The sequence below is a fragment of the Camelus dromedarius genome, chromosome 20, assembly GCF_036321535.1.
Source record: "Camelus dromedarius isolate mCamDro1 chromosome 20, mCamDro1.pat, whole genome shotgun sequence".
Taxonomy (NCBI): domain Eukaryota; kingdom Metazoa; phylum Chordata; class Mammalia; order Artiodactyla; family Camelidae; genus Camelus; species Camelus dromedarius.
The window spans coordinates 15259378-15277109 of record NC_087455.1 but is presented as its reverse complement, the minus strand read 5'-3'; the positions used below and the strand labels follow the sequence as shown (position 1 = coordinate 15277109).

The 17732-nt window shown below is 42.1% G+C and overlaps 2 long non-coding RNA genes across 2 annotated transcripts in view; both read left to right on the top strand.

Moving 5' to 3' along the window:
• The first annotated feature begins 717 nt into the window (after window positions 1-717).
• LOC135318688 (uncharacterized) lies at window positions 718-9676 on the top strand. The gene is made up of 3 exons (XR_010376962.1): window positions 718-880; window positions 1720-1793; window positions 9662-9676. It is a non-coding gene; the product is annotated as an uncharacterized LOC135318688 (long non-coding RNA).
• A 6168-nt stretch (window positions 9677-15844) lies between these two features.
• LOC135318687 (uncharacterized) overlaps window positions 15845-17732 on the top strand; it is an 83796-nt gene continuing 81908 nt past the window's right edge. The window contains exons 1-2 of the long non-coding RNA XR_010376961.1: window positions 15845-16033; window positions 17145-17251. This is a non-coding gene — a long non-coding RNA (uncharacterized LOC135318687). The remainder of the gene's footprint in view (window positions 16034-17144; window positions 17252-17732) is intronic.

Below are 17732 nucleotides of genomic sequence, written 5' to 3'. Positions count from 1 at the left end.
TAATTCCTTCTTCTATCTTGGCTCTGTTCTTTTGGTTTCAAGAGCTGTTTTAGAACTTCCCAGGGGGTCAGCGATTTTCCAATAGCTTTGATTAATGTAAAGTCTGTACCTTTGGGTTAAAGGGTGTCCTTGTCATTTTTAAATCTCCACCTCACTTAGGCTATTTGAACCTAATTTAAAACCACTTCTCTGTTAGAGTGAAGAGTAACCATATTACCCAACTGACCAGATCGCTGTGCTAGTTTATACAGTGACTGTATAAAACACGAAGTTTATGGCACTTTCGAGGGTTTTTTTTGTTCTATCATTCAGCCTTAGAGAACTTCGACCTCAAGATAGGTGATTTTGCATTCTGTGTATAGCCACTGTCATCCCATCATAGCATGATTAATTACACAGACTATTTTAACTATGGCTGAAGTTATTATGATGATTTTCATTATTTGTACCAAAAGTCCGACAAGGAGGAGTTTTCCTGTAGAAGACAGTTTGGATTCTGTCCCCCATACTGGGGTTATAGGAGGCCCTCTAGTCCAACCGTTTGCATTGTGTTCAAGTTTAATTACTGGGTTTAAATGATATTTTTCTTAAGATTGGGCCTATGGTAAAAAATAAAATCAGGATTGGGTTCACAGGAGACAGTCTGATCATTTGGTTGTTACTTAAAAAGTTTGGTAATGTTTTCCACTAAAACAACTGTTTTTTTTGGACAGGTTTTTTTTTTTTTTAGAGTCATCCTGCCTCGGCCTGAGTGACCCTTCTAGCTCCAGGACTCTATCAACTGCCCTCCTCGTAGGCTGCCAGCGCCGCCCTGGGCACACAGCCTGCCCTGGCCTCAGCTGCTGCTCAGATGGCTCTGTGCTCCAAGAAGCCGCACCAGGTAAATTAGCAGCTTTGTGTTCACAGGGGCTGCTGTGTGCAAGCCAGTCCCGGCACCAGGAGGCCTGTGCAGAGGCTGCTGCAAAATGTTGGAAATCCCACATAAAAGTTGCACTTTCCTTTTTAATGCATGTATATAAACCCCTCACAGTTTACCACCTCTTAGAGTTTGAAACCCCAAAGAGAAACTATATTTCTTTGCCCAATTTATTATGCCTTACCAACAGAAGGAGGAGGGAGACCCAGGAATTAAAGATAAAAATATAAAGCATATAAAATGTCATGTAACAGTGAGCTGCAGGATTGATCAGAGTGGCTTCGAGCATGGGATGTCATGCATTCCAGACTCGGCAGAAGCAGGGACTTAGAGTGAGCGTATTGCAGCTCAGGGGTGCGAGACCCGTGAATACACCTCGAAGATGAGACAACTTCCGACTTGGAAACTACTTAGCAGTCTGGTTGGGTCCATTCAGTTCGAAGCAATTCACTTCAATTCTGTTTCATTCAATTCAGTGCAGTTGGTCCACTTTCATGGGTGTTTATGGCTCACTATCTGTGTGCGGGGCACTGAGGGGGATGCGAAGAGGTGCGGAGCTGGGAGACCCTCTGCTCGTGCTGGTACCGCCCCAAACCTGCTCTGTCTTCTCCACCCTGCCCGGCACGCTGGACGCCTGGTTTAGATGGACCACATCCCTGTGTTTCCTTGCCCCGTGGCTTTGGATTGGTTCAGATGATGGCAGACACCAGCAGGAGATGGGAGTGGAGAGGAGAGAAAGGTTGGGGTATTTATTCCCCGACTCTGCCAAATTGCGGGCTCACGCCAGCTTTGCCTCTGCTCAGGCATCCTTCTCTGCAGAGCCCTACCTCTGAGCAACTCACGATCCAGGCTCCCTCCCATTCCGTTTACGCCTGCGGTAAGTGCTTCCTTCTGTTCATGTCCTAGGATGGTGCCTCACCCTTTCTGCTTTCCATAGGCTGTGCCCACTCTTTTGGAAAAAAAAAATACGCCTTTTATTCAGTTCTTTTTGGTTATGCAGCTTGTGTCCTGCAGAGAAGCATGACAGAGACTCTTGAGCAGCCTTAAATCTGAGTTCATGAATTTGCCTGTAATTAAATACTCATTATGTATTTACTGTTATGGGTTAAGTGACTAGGTGCTGGGTCCTGAGGATATAAACCCCAGTAAATGTGACAGATGCAATTCCAACTCTCAGCTGAACAATATATTTAAAAAAATTAATTTGTGTGTATCATATATACATGTATGTATAGAATATGTATGTACGTATGTATGTATGCAACACGTTGTTCTGTAGATACTCATTGTAAAAATTTGGAAAAGACAGATGTATAAAGGAAGAAGATGCCAATCATCCTGTCACCCAATAACTGCATTTTATCATATAACGTATTTTTAAACTTTAAGTGTAGTTTATTTACAATGTTGTGTTAGTTTCTGGTGTACAGAATAGTGATTTAGTCATACACATACTCTATATATTCCTTTTCATATTCTTTAAAAAAATTTTTTTAACTTTTTTTGGTTGGGGGAGGTAATTAGGTCTATTTATTTATTTATTAATTTTAGGGGAGATACTGAGAATTGAACCAAGGACCTTGTGCATGTCAAGCATTTGCTCTACCACTTGAGCTATATTCTTTTTTGATATAGATTATTGCAAGATATTGAATATAGTTCCATGTGCTATATAGTAGGATCTTGTTTTTTAATCTGTTTTATAAATAGTAGTTAGTGTCTGCAAATCCCAAACTCCCAATTTATCCCTTCCCACCCCCCTTCCTCCTTGGTAACTATAAGTTTGTTTTCTATTTCTGTGAGTCTGTTTTGGTTTTGTAAATAAGTTTATCTGTGTCATTTTTTTAAAGATTCCACATATAAGTATGATATAATATTCGTCTTTCTCTTTCTGACTTACTTCACTTAGTATGATAATCTCTGGTCAATCCATGTTGCTGTAAATGGCATTATTTCATTCTTTTTTATGGCTGAGTAGTATTCCATTGTGTACACACACACACATATATATGTATACACACACACACACACACACACACATACACAAACACCATGTCTTCTTTATCCACTTCTCCACCGAGACAAGGCGTACAGACATTGTTTTAGGTGTTGGTTACATATTATTAAAGTGTTTTCTAGAGAAGTTATACCAATTTACATAATCCCCCTGTACACTTAACAGAATTCAGTATCATAATAGTATTGACACAACTACAGAAACTTTGGTCAACATGGTATATGAAAGTAGAAACTTATAATTTCTTTAATTTATATTTCTTTTATTATTAGAGAACCTGTACTTTTTATTAGATCTCTTCCTCTATCTATTACTTCTGTGATTTGACTATTTATGACTGTTGCATATATTTTTTAAATGTTGATTAATTAATTTTTATTGTAGAAGAAATATTTATATACTAAGATTATTCATCTTCCGTAATGTATTTTGGAAATATTTTTCTGGCTTGTCCCTGATTTGAATTCATAATCCTTTTTGTGCTGCACATATTTTTAATTGATATGTAGTCAAATATATCAATAACTTACTTTAAGATGCTTTCTTTGCTTCACTTAGAAAGCTTTTCCCACCCTGAGATCAGAAAAATCTTGCCTAAATTTTATTCTGCTGGGTTTATGTTTCATTTTAAACATTGAATCTTTAGTCTACTTTGAATTCATGTTGATTTATATTCAGTGGTAGAAATCTACTCCCCCGCATAGTTAAACCAATTATCAAGTAACATTTATTAAAAGCGTGTCCTGTTTAAATTCATTAAGGTTTTGCTTTTCCCCTCATTGTAGAGCGGAGACCATGTAGGGTAAAGAATATGGACTTGACAGTCCGAACAGCCTTCCCTGGCATTATCTTGCCTTTCTAATTTGCCAGCTGAGGACCAAGATAATTTACTTAAAATTCTCATTTACTTTGTAATGTTCAGTATGCCTAATAGTGTTCCAGAGGGCCATGGAGAGGATTAAATGAGACGAGGCATCTATAATACCTCATTAATAAGTGTTAAAGCTTTTAGGTCGATGCTTTTGTGTGTTGTTTACTTAAAAGCATTCTGGACTGGAGCCAGAAAATCTGAGGACTGTAACAACCCCACTCTCATTCTAAGCACCTCATTTCTCTTTTTTCCTGTGTTCAATAGCTACTTATGTCCCAGAGTCGTTCATTTCATTTTCATCTCAGTTGAGAACGATTCATTCTCTCTCTCTCTGCACACGCACGGAACACACACGTGCATGTGTATATATGGGTCAGTTCTTATATACATGCACACACACGTGTGTGTGCGTACACGTGGAGAGAGACACGGAAAGCACTTTAAAGGCTGTAAGGTACCCCACAAGCATAAAGCACATTTATAAAGAATTCCCCCATGACCGGAAACCTTCACCATCTTCAGAGACCAGGTTCTTACTTATATCCTTGAGTTGGCTTTATTAAACTGAGAAAAAAATTGAACCTATTATGCAACTACTTGGTTTCAAGTAACAGAAACGGACTCTGGTTAACCTATGCAGAGACGGAATTCATTGGAAGGACGTGGAGTTGCTCATGGAACAGAAGTCAGGCTGAAGAACCAGGCAGCAGCAGCTGTGTGTGCGCTGGGGCAGCAGGTGGTCGTGTGGATTCTGTATGGCGGGAACTGATAACGTGTCTTCCCCTAGACACACCTCTTCCTCAAGAAAAAGGTCTAATTATGTTCAGTATTTTTTTTAATCATCTTGCTGAAGATTAAAAATGTTGGGGAGAGGACTTCTGTGGCCCCAGCCTAGTCACGTGCCCGCTCGTTGGTTAGAGATGAGCAAAGTGATTCACTGACAGTTGCCAGGCTGTGTCTCCTAAAAAAGGAATTGGGGTGACACTTGTCTAAGGAGAAGGATATGATTATTGGGCAGCCTACGCACAACAAATGCCACAAAGCACCCTCAGTTCTGTTTTCCGGCTCTGGCTTTACAGGAGCCCAACAGAGAGAAGCAGTTAGGAGAGAAGTCCTAGAATAAAAGCCGAAAAGCTCTTAACCTAGCTTGTCTACTGAAGTTCCAGCCCATAGCATGTAGCCAGCATCACCCTCAACCCTGACTCAACAGCAATCCGCCTCTTCAAGCAGGATGAGGATAGGTAGGGGGATCCGTGATGCTGACGCCGTGACAGCCCGTGAGGACTGAGCGTAGGGAAGATGGAGTGTTGAGATGCTGTAGCCGAGGACCACGGCCGCAGGCAAGTGCCAGACTCCCCACAGCGGAGAAATGGCAGAGGTGGAACACCGTTGATTGCTGTCTTAGCCTTAAGACTCAAGACTTTTCTACTTTGGCATAATTAAATCTCCTTAAGTCTCTTTCTAAAGAGGAGGAAAGAAATGGAAACATGAATTCATAAGGCTGCACCTTCCCCTCTGTGTGTATTTACCCCGGCGAGGTGATCCATTAGAAGCAGGGGCAGGCGTGCCAAGAGCAATAAAGGGGGAGGCTTTGTGGGCAAAGCGGGCTGTCGTTAAAGGCTTTCCCCGAGAACCCTGCTCATTCATTCATTCTAGCCCTGGAAGCGGGCCAAGCCGTGTGGTCTCGCCACAGCAAGGGGCAAGATCCTAATGATTAAATGCTCTTTGTTGCCTTGCGTTTCACTTTTCCTGGTAATGCACTTTGAAGAATGGAAAATTGAGTTTTCAATACTTTGTTGTTTGCTGCAGCTGAATCTAGAGGTAATTGAAGCCAGTTGGAAGCTGAAGGGAGCAGCCAAGGTAAAGCTTGGAGCACAGAGGAGGCTGAAGGACTCGGGTTTGGTGCCTCCATGCGTCATGCTGTCACCTTCTGTGTCATTTTATTGTGTTGGAAAATGTACTTGAAATGTGTGTTTGGAGAATCAGGTTATTCCCTGGAGAATACGTTCCTTTCAACATTCTCTTTGGGTCAATGACACTTTAGTGACTATAGAAGACATGGTCAATGGGCAGTACGGTGACACCCTTCTTTGCTTAAAAATCTTAGGCAACCAAACTATCCTTTTTACTTTTTCTGAATGGAGGACCAGACCTTAATTTAATTCCGTTTGCATTCCTATTTGATCTCCATGAGCACATCAGAGTCATCCTGAGAAAACAAAATGCTTCTGTTTGATGATGTCCAAGTGGATCAATAATTCAAGTATATACCACACCTGGGCTGGTTCTTGGCACAGAGCAGGTGACCTATAAACATTAACTAAATGACTGAATAAGTTATGTCACTTTTCTCAAACAACTCATAAACACAGAGAAAAGATTCATTCAAACAATGATGTGACTGAATAAGTCGTTAAAATCTTTTAGTCCAGTGACCTTGTTAAAACAAAGTTCTTACCTTCAGCATGTTTGGTTGTGTATGAGACAGAATTCATGTATTTGTAGGTGTGAGATTATGACCCTTTTGGACTGAAAAGCCAGGCAGCTCTGGGTCTAGTTCCTACACCAATACCTACTGCAAGAAAAATTTGCCCACTTTCCACTTCTTTGGGTTCGTTTTGGCCCTTGATTTAACTTGATTTCTGGCTGGGAGGGGAGGGAAGACTCTCTGGCAACGACAGGAAATTTCCGTTTCCGCAGGAAAAGTTAGGGTTCTCTATTTTTCGCTTCTTTCAATTGCTACACTACTTGGAATGTTTATAACACACAAACCAATATGTTGGACATCCCAGCTAGGAACTTGGGGTAGATATAGTTACCACTACATCCAGACATAACTTCGTTTTATCATGTTTCACAGATATTGTGGTTTTTACAAATCAAAGGTGTGTGGCAACCCTGAGTTGTCAGATAATGGTTAATGTTCTTCAGCAATATATTTTTAATGAAGGTATGTGAGGTGGGGAGTCCCATAAAAAGACCAGCAGGACCCCCAGGCAGGGCCACTACTCTCCTGCCAGCACCATCCGGTTCCCTGGCCCTGGGGTTCTATCTCACTTTTTGCCTCTGAAACAGCTTACTTCTAGGAAAGTGGAACTTACCCCTAAAATTCTATTGGTTCCCTGAGCTAACTGCTGATTGGTCCATTTGTAGTACTTCATTTGCATGGAGCTCACTCCTGATTGGTCCATTTCTACAAAGCTTGTTCCTTATTAGTCAACTTTTGTTATACCTTATTTGCATATGATGTTGCAAAGTGTAAACTGGCAGCCTATAAAAGCCTGTGTAAACCTACAGACAGGGTCCAGAGCTTGGAGTGTTAACTCCTCTGGGCCCACTGGCATAATAAACCTGAGATCTCCAACTCTCTGAGTTCTGCTTGGTCTCTTGTCCAGATCCAGGTTGCTGTCACAACTGAGCTGCACACCAAGCTGTAACACTGAGCTGTAACACACATTTCTGCAACAATGTATATTGCTTTTTTAGACACAGTGCTATCCACACTTAACAGACGGTGGAATCATAACTTTTATATGCACTGGGAAATTAAAAAAAAAACACGTGACTTGCTTTATTACAACATTTGGTTTATTGTGGTGCTCTGGAACCAAACCTGCAATATCTCCAAGGTGTGCCTACATATTCTTTGTAAATAGCTTTATTGAGGCATAATTTACATGCCATATACTTCACTCATTTTAAGTGTATAATTCAGTGGTTTTTAGTGTGTTTACAGAGTTATGCAGCCATCATCACAATAGAATTTTAGAGTATGTTCATCAACCCCCAAAGAAACTCCACACCAGTTTACTTCTTACCTGCCCCCTACACCAGTTCTTGGCAACCACTCATCTGCTTCCAGTCTCTGCAGACTTGCCTTTTCTGGATGCTCTGTACAAATGGAATCACACAGCACGTGGTCTTTTGTGTCTGGCTTCTTTCCCTCAGCATAAAGGTTTTGGGGTCCATCCGTGTTATAGAATGTATTAGTAGTTCATTTCTTTTTATTGCTGAATAGTGTTTGATAGTGTTTATTCATTCATCAAGTGATGGACATTTGGATTGTTTTTGCAGTTTGGATAGTATGACTCAAGCTCCTATAAACATTTGTGTACACGGTTTTGTGTGGACATACGTTTTCATTTTAGGGGAAATACATACCTAGGAGTAGAAATGCTGGATCACATAGCAACCCTATATTTAACTTTTTGAGGAACTGCCAAATGGTTTTCTGTAGCAATTGCACCATGTTACATTTACATTTACCATGTCTTTATTTAAAGAAATCTTGAGAATCCATTTGCAAGGCTTAAAGGATTTCTGTACTCACTGAAGACTTACTATGTTTATAAAATGTTTAGCACAGTGTCTGTCACATCAGACTTAATCCTCATAGTAAGCCTATAAAAGTAAAGCCCATTTAAAGATAAGAATGCTGAGCAGTGGAGAAGTTCAAGGTCTTGTGACTTGACCAAGGTCACACAGAATCTGGGACTCCTAATATGTGTCTATCTGGCTCCCAAACTGAGCTTTTGACAACTGTACGATAAAGCTTTTTCTCCTCTTTTAGTTCCGGAGGTGCAAGTTAGCATCGCATTAATCCCTACTGGGTGAGCGATATAAACCAAGCTGGGGCGAGATAGGTTCTGGGGTCATGGGGCCGTCCTTCTGATACAGGATAAGAGGCAGAGTCTACCCGTAGGGTGATCATCATACTGTATTGATGGGCTCGGGATATTAGAAAGAGGAAATTTCTGTCTGATCCATTATGCAGGCTCTAAAGCTGAGAAAATCGGGAACATAAAATGCCTAATTACCCTGCACCTTCTGGTGATTGCTTACCAAGCATTATGCTGAGTGGTTACATCAGGTACCTGAAGTCCTTTCATCTTCACAACAACACTCTGAAACAGGCACTGGATTTGTCCCCATTTTACAGATTGGGAAGTACGGGCTTAGAGAGAGTAGACACCTTTGCCCTGGTCGCTCAGTGAGTAGGAATGACTGGGCTGGGGTTTACGCGTATGCAACTGGCTCCAGTGCCTGGGCTCACAAGCACGATGCCATGAAATCCTTTCAGAAACAGCAACCGCTGTGAAATTCACTCTGATATGAGACTCTACTATAAAAAATTGGTTTGTGGTTACTTTGAAAATAGAGGTTTTAAAATCTAGGTCCAGTAAATGCAATTTTAGTTTTCAACTTCAAAGTAGTAGATGAATAGAATTATAGCTTTTTTATTCTTGATGAATGTCACCATTTTATGGTAAACTTTTAGGGAGAAACGTTGTGTTCTAAAAGCTGCAAGTACATTAAATCTTTGGGTCCAAAGCCAAAACCCTTTTCTCTCAGTGGGGTGTTTGTGGAATTCCTGGATAACCCACAGCAAAGGATTATCTAGGAAGGGAGACAGTGTAGAGATGGCATCATACAGGCCAAAATGACAGCCCGTGGGGTGTCCTGGGGCCTTTGCTGGCATCCCGGAGCACACAGCTCAATTCTGCTCCTGGGATAACTGGTCAAAGACATCCTTTGAGGCTGATCTCAGAACATGGTTTTAGGGTTTCACACGGAGCTGCACGAGGACTGGGAAGTTGTCAGGATCAGGGCCTGGGTTGGACAGGTTCTCACCTAACTGCCCTGAAAGAACTGAACAAGCCGTTTCATCCTTCTGGGTCATGCTTCATCTTTTATCAAATAACAGAATTCACTTCATAGAGTTATTCTGAGAATGAAATGATTTAAAATGTGGGTGGCACTTAGGGGCAATACTGGATTCTCGGGTGGCTCGCATGGACTCTGGAGACAGACAGGCCTGGGCTGGAATCACAGCTTCTCTACTTACTTTTTTGTCTAGGGAAGAATGAAGATGCCCATTTATGCTTCTGGTTCCATATGGCAGCCCACGGCTACCCTCAACTCCAGGGAGAAATGCAGTCACCTTCCGGCCATAGCTCTGTACTACTGGGAAGCATAAAGCCACCCAAGAACCCAGATTTCACCTGGGAAACTCCCGAGGTTGTGAACCAACCCTTGTGAACCAGCCAGGAGAGGGAGGCAACGGGCCTCGGAAAGGAGGGGTCTGCAGGGGAAATCCCAGGTTGGCCATTGACCTCTCTGTGGGGAGGGGTGGCCTGTGTGTTTGATGCACTGTGGGGGTACGGGGACACCCCAGAAACATCAGCTGGCTTGATGTGCTTGTTTGAGGAACTGCGGTGAAGAAGGGAAAGTCCTGGCTGGGCAGTGGGCTGGCCTCCACTGTGGGCTGTCCTACGGCTACTGGTGCCCAGCGAGAGGATCCTGTGGAAGCTCCTGTGAGAAAGTTGGAAGAAAAGCCGATGTTAGAGCAAGATGTTCAGGCGTCCACTGCTCTGCTAGTTTCGGGCTGGCAGACTAGGTGGGAGAAGAGGATGGTAAGGTGCAGACCCTCGTGTGCCGTTTTGCAAAGCTGGGAGGGCGAGAGCTGCTTGGATTAAGGTCCGAGTGCTTGTGACACACACTGATTGGGAATGCTTGGGAGAGTGAGGAGAACAAAGAGGAAGATGTTGTGCTGGCCCCATGCCATCTGATTTCTAACACAAAGGAAAGAAACCACCCAGGCCAGCGGGGCAGCCCTTCGTTCAGGAAGTGTTCGTGATGAGAGAATACACTCCTGCTGAGCTCACTGGTGTAGCTGCCAAGTTCCAGCAAAAGGTCAGGGAGAGTGTCCAGGCATGGTTAGTGCAGTTATGGGATACACTTGATCTGTAATCTTGGACAATTACTTATCTTCTCTGAACTTCAGTCTGTAAATACAGGGCAACCATATGTATTTTGCAATTTTGTTGTAAGGATTAAATGAGATCAGATATAAAATTTTCTGCATGGTTAGGTGATGATGATGATGATGATTTATATCCAGCTTGTGTGCAAGAGCTGAAGTGTTGGAAGGCATTTCGCAGTCCATTTACATGGCTGCTGTGAAAATCCTCTCAATTCTGTGCTGGCCCAGAGCTCTGGGAGAACAATGGAGGGAAAGTGTAAGGATCCCTGTTATCAATTATTCCCCAGACTGAGATCCTTCCTGCTTAGAATCTGAACTCCATGAGGGTTGGGGTTGGTCTTGTCTCCCTCCCACAGCAGCTAGCTGAGTCTCTGGTATACAGCAGGTGGTTAACAAATATTTCCTCGGTTTTCTTCATTTTCTAGTATGTATTGAGTACTTGCTGTGTTCCCATCACCAGGCATGTGTTCCATTTTCTTCTAACATAGCATCTCATGGGAGTCTCACAGCAATGCTGTGAAGCAAGCAGTGTTATTTTTCCACAATAGCACAAAAGTAATGAGGCCCTGAGAACTTAAGTTACACGCAGGTCTCGGCAATGGTAGCAGCGTTGGGATGTGAGTCTAGGTCACCTGGCTTCAGAGTCACTCTTCTGCCTTTCATAAATAAATAATGTAATGTGTAGCTTATTGAGGACGTGTCACGTATACACTAAACTCCTTACATGTGTAAGCCCATTTGATACTCGTTACAAAATTTGTACATTAGGTGGAACTATGTTATTAAAAAATGCAAAATGATGCCTTAGTGTCTGTGGTCTTTGGCAAAATACCCATAGCAGAGGAAAAAATCTACCCATGAAAACTGGATAATCACACGGAGAAGAAAACTGACTGTCCACACTGTTAAGAGAACTCGTAAATTCTCATTCGTTCCGTCATCATTGATTGAGCACCTCCTGTGTGTCAGGCACAGAGCTAGGAGCTGAGGATATAACAAAGAAGTCAGTTCCTGCCCTCAGGGCCTTTTCTTTCTAATGGGAGAGGGACGCATGTAACCCTGGCGAACCTAAGACATACCCCAGCCGGAACCAGCTGAACTCCTCACGCCAGGAACAGCTGGACTTCACGTGGCTCGTGCGCGCAGTCAGAAGCAGCTACGTTGGAGGTAACAACTGTGCTTATACATAAAATGGATGATTTATGAGTGTTTTTTGTCGGGGGGGCAAGAAGGCAAGAGAAACAAATGTGATTTACAAGTATTTGTTGGGTTCACTTATTTTAACGTTTCCCATATGCTCAGAAGACAACACTCATGGAGTATATTTTCTTGGTTACATACTCAAGGCTCTGGCATGCCTTTGTATTTCCTCCCTTCTTATAATGTCTGCTAATATATGTTATACTTTTTTTCAAAAAATGACAACAACAAAATATATACACACAACAATGCCAATTCAAAGGATTTCTAATCCACGTTTTCCTGGGAGTATATTTGCCATAAGGAAGCAAATTAATACTGTAGAATTAAAAATTACAGACCGCTAAGGTCCGTAGCATTATTAATAAGATCTTTGATTTCTAGAGCACTATTGAGCCCCTCAAGGCGTGCTGTGTACCTGTTCATCTTCTGCCCTGTATAATGATTTGGGGATGTTTGCAGAGCAAATAAAATTGTGTTCGTTTTCAAGGAAACAAAGTCTCAGAAAAGCTATTCTCTCAAATCAGATCCGTGATTGTTGCAGAACCATGATTTGAACTGAGCTCTTTCTCTGCAACTTTGTTGCGATGCTGCAGTTATCTTGACTTGAATTATGGCCAGAAACCAGTGTTTTAGTAACTGTCATCTATTTTTGTATCAAAAATTTACCTTTTGTTAAAAATTTGTCCTACACAAAGTGATGCTTTGGGTATTTAAACAGATCCTGCTAGGACATTTAAAAATTATTTTTTTTCTGGTTCTTATCCATCTATTTTAAAAAATCGATGCTTTCTTGAGTTTTTTTTTTTTTCAATCAAAAATATGTCAAAAGATTTTCTGGGTGAGTTTGAGTTTGCCCAGCTCTTGGCAACGGTTAGGTATTTCAGGCCCGTCTGTACCTCAGCAGCCCAGCAGTTTGACTGGAACAAATGTACAGTGATATGGGCATCTCAGGGTAGGTCCTTCTGTCCTCCACCGTGACATCTGTGATTGAATCTTGCTGACAGCTCCCCTGCCTAGACTGTTAGTGGGGGTTTGTGCTTGTTCATTGCTTGGCAAGGCACAAGAACAATCTTTCTAATCTCGGCATCCAGTTCTCCAGGAGTGCTGTATGAATATTTATAACCTGTACACCCCTCGGTTATATGTGGAATCTAAAATAGTCAGCTTCCTAGAAGCAGGGAGTGGAATGGTGGTTGTTAGGGGCTGTGGGAGGGAAAAATGGGAGGGAATGGTCGCAGTGTACAATGCTTCAGTTATGCAAGATAAATAAATCCTGGAGATCTGCTATACAGCAGAATGTCTATGGCCAACAATACTGTAGTGTGTACTCAAAATTTCCTAAGAGGGTAAATGTTAAGTGTTCTTAGCACACACATGCAATACTACTACCAAAGAGGGGCAGGAGGACAGGTTGGGAGACGATGGACATGTTTATGGTCTTGCTGTTTTCACAGGTATGCATTTATCCCACTGTATACATTACATATGTCCAGCTCTTTACATGTCAATCATGCCTTAATAAAGTGGCTTAAAAATTTTTTTAAAGACATACGTACATTCCTGGGGATTCTTTTTCAAAGAAGGCAGGGCCACTGCAGTGTCTTCCATCATTCTTCTTTCCGTCTGTAGAGTGGAGCCTCCACTTCTCACCCTTGGGTGTTATTAACTATTTCCTGATAGTTTTCCCTGCCTCTGGTCCCTTTCTTCTCTAATCCATTTGCCACATTCCTAGTGGAGTTATTTTTCTTTCTGGAATTCTAGAACTGATCATATAATTCTCCTACTTAGAAAGCTGGGAAGGTTTAGTATATCCAATTCAAGGTAAAGTCCAAAATTCAAGGAACTCAGGGTCCCAGGACACCCCCATAATTGACCTCAAGTGATCTTTCTAGGTTCATCACCACCACATCACCTACAACATCCTACATCCCAACACATGTGGCCTCCCTCTTCTCTATCGAAGCCAACATTCTCACTTCACAAAATTTTCTTGTGATGTTTCTCAGCCAAGAATACATTCAGTCACCCTCCCTCCCTCTTAAAAATGTCCTCCCTCATTTAAGGTCCAGTTTAGTTACTTCCTGTTGTCAGTTGCTTACCCTGATTATTCTTTAGAATGACATGTCTATACAATAACACATTACGTGTATGGACATTTAACATAGGTGTCATTCTTTCTTGCTTTATAAGGTTGCTAACTCGTGTCTATTTCATCCACTAGGTTATGAGTGCTGGCTCCAGGGGCATGAGGTACTCCATGTTTAGAAGGACCTCACACTTGATTGACTGCTACATTGTCACTGTCTTGAAAATCTTAAGAATTTTCAAACAAGTGGTCCTGCATTTACCTTTTGCATGGAGCCCTGCAAATGTTGTAGGTGGTGCTGACCTTCAGGATAAGGGCTATTTTAGATTCATTGTAATCTATACCAGCAGTACACCATTCACCTACTTGCTGCCTATTTTAAAATGCTCGTTTGAAAAAAAAAAATGGACATGACTAAAGTGACTTGCTTCATTAAAACATATCAAAGCAGAAAATAGACTTGAAGCCTACCTGAGAAGTCTGGCTATAGAGGGAAATAAGATTTCCCAAGGTCTAGTCTCTACGGTATTAAGTTCCAAGGATTTTCCACAAACCACGTTTGCTAATCATTAGGGAGCAGCATGTTTCTACCAGAAGCAAATAACAGGCTTCAGGATGAAGCTACCTCCGGGACTGCCCAGTGAAGCTCTGAGGCATGGGACTGGAATCTCTTGTAAAGATGAGAGGCAACGAATTTCCTTCCAGAAGCTCACATGATATGAGATTCTTGGCATGCTTCTTACATAAGCTAGCCACACATTTGGCCAGACTGTCCCACACATTTGGTTTCCTAAGGAATCATCTTTTGGTTTGTTTTTAGATCAAATTGTTTCAGGGAGAGGGAACAGAATTACTCCTAGAAAGGATTGCTTTTGAGTGAGAACAAATTTGCAGTATAGGAAAAAGGAGGTAGATATCTATAAAAAGAACAACCCTTGTAGCTCTAAGCAGCATATTTCACTCTTGTTCCTCCCTGTCATGTCTAAACTACTATCCCCAAGATGAACACAAGGATTTGCCTTTACTTTTCAGAGTGTTTGAAATGCAATATTCTTGCTTTCAAGAAAAGGGATTTTTATTTTTTTAAAGCAGTTGCTAATAATTCAGGCTGATTCTTTAAGGGACTAGAAAGATTATGATTTCTTTTAGAAAATGAGAAAAGAAAAACCAGTCCATTTGAGTGGAGGGATACAGAAATTTTCTGTTAAGGACTGGGGAAGGGAGGCACCATTCAGGAAAGCGAATGGGAGCTCGTGATGGAGTTGTGGGAAGCAAACATAGACAGTGTGTAAATGAGTGCATGTGGCTATTTTCCAATAAAACTTTATTTACAAAAGCCTATGGAGGGCTGGATTTGGCCCTCGGGCTGTAGTTTGCTGACTTATGCTCTGGAAAAATTGACAATGACACACTGGGAAAAATTGTCCAGAAATGCTTCTTTTAATAATGTTCGTAAGAACAAGGATTTCAAATGGTCATCACCAGTAGAATGGCTGCATTGTTTTATAAGCAATCAGTAGAATGCTAGATAGTGGTGAAAAGAAATAATTTCTAGCCACATACATCAGTGTGAACTAATCCTAGACACAGTGTGGAACAAGTGGAATCAGGCACAGAAGGCACACATGACGTGAACTCTACAGTTCAGAGCAGGGAAGCAGGCTGTAAGTATGTTTACGGAGACATAGGTGGGGAAACTATAGAGGAAAGGAAGGGGATGATCAGAGAGGCTTGGAGTTACCACTGGGGAGAACAGTAAAGTTCTAGGAGCTTCATGAGTACTGGTCAGTTCCATTTCTTAATCTGGACCTTTGAACATAAATATATTCACGATTTCCTTTAAGAAGCAGGGCTTTCCCTTCTGCTTCCTCCTCCTGGCTGGGGGGTGGGCAAAGGGCGAAGCACTGCGGTAGTTTGTCCCACGCGCCGACCCCTCCTTCCGCGGAGGCTGCCGCCGCGGCCGCCATGTTGGCAGCGGCGAAGGGGGCAGCTGAGCGCTGACGGAGGCTCGAGGCCTGGCAGCCGGGAGAGGTGGATACCCAGCCACCGGGGAGGGAGAAAAAAGAAGCGCACACCTTTTAGAATACATTTTGGGGTAGATATACAGTTTGAAATAGTAGGGCGAAGTATAGTCATCCCTTGGTATCCGCGGGCATCGATCTCGGGACCCTCCGCAGGTACTGTCGATGAAAATAATCCATAAACCATGGGTGATAAGAATACAAAAGGGTTTTATTTGAGCCAAACGGAGAACTAGCCCGAAGTCCGCTTCCCAGATTACTCTGAGAAACTGCTCCAGAGAAGCAGGGTTTTCAGCACAGTTTTATATCTTGTCAGAACAAAGAACATTAAACAAGTCAGGGATAACATTTCTTCAAGGTTAAAAAAAAAAAAAAAAAAGACCAGCATGTACATGTACTGCACGTACAGTGTGGCCTTGGCACCTAGGAAGGGGGTCTTATCATCAAAGGAGGACCAGCATTGGCGTCCCAGGAAGAGGTGCTTTTAGTCTTTATTTTTAACATGGACATTCTTTACTTCTGGTCAGTGTGCCCTCTCTATAATAATTAAAGCAGATATACAATATATGTTTGATAGGCCACAAACTGGCTATGTTAGTTAGCATAAAATTCAAGTTACTTCTTGTATAAGCCAGAATGACTTCCCTGTATCTCAATATGTGGAAATTTCTTTTACTGAGCAACACAAGGATGCTCAAGTCCTTTATATACAAGGACATAGTACTGAGGGCACCCTATATCCCCAGGTTCTGCAACCACAGACTCAGAAGGCTGACTGTAACAAGGCCATTTAACTTGTGAGTGGCAGAGCTGGGATTTGAACTTTGGTCTCTTTGGCTCCAAAGCTCAAAATCTTTCTACTCACTCCTGTGCCTGGGTTTAAGCCAGTATTATTTTATTGTGGTCCTTGTACTTAATCACTTCTCCATTCATGCTGAGATACCGCAAAACAGATTTGTACAACCTCCATTTCTACCCAAATCAGTGAAGCCTGGCAAGTTAATTGGTTGTGACACCCAGCTTCCAGAATGTATAATTATCAGTTGCATTGAGTGGGAAGCTCAGATGACAGTTAATAGTACATGTAGACAGAAATCTGTATGTTGCAGCAACTTAAGAACCAGCCAAGAATGTAACATCAATCAAAATGTCAGTGTAGTGTACCAGAAAATTTCAATGTGGAAATGCAAGCCAGAACTGTCTAGAAACATTCCTGTTTAAAATTCACAATTAATCTCTGTGTATCTGATTCTCCTTTTAACCTCAGATACAGAAGACCAGTATATCCCACTGGGCACAGATGGAAGAATATCCCTGCCCCAGCTTCACAATGAAACCAAAGTTTCAGTGCCTGACACCTGCAGCAGCTGATAGGTAAGTGTGGTTGATCAGTCAGCCAAGCACATTTTCAAATATGAGCAGCCAAAGCTCTGGAAATAGCACATGGCAGCTGATAATGTCTCAGGAGTTCCTGTACCACATGCAGGGGAAGGAATTTTGCAGCTAGACCACCAGGGTTTGTGTTGTGGTTTTGCCACTTGAAAGCTTTGTGATCTGGAGCAAATGACTTCACCTGAGTCTGTATTCTCATTGGTAAAAATCTGTAAAAGAGCTCATAATTTTTAAATCCTGGCTGCTCATTAAAACTTTTTTTTAGAAAACCACCAACACAATGAATGGTTTCATCTCCCCTGGCCCAAGGACCAGTTTGAGGTTTGGGAGAAGAGAGTCCTGGTACTGGCATATTTGGAAAGCTTCATACGTCTTATAAAGTGGATTAGAACTTCTGCCTTACGGATGATTATGTGTCTCCTGCCCTGGAGAGAGGTCCTCCTGTAAGGGAGGACCTTGCAAA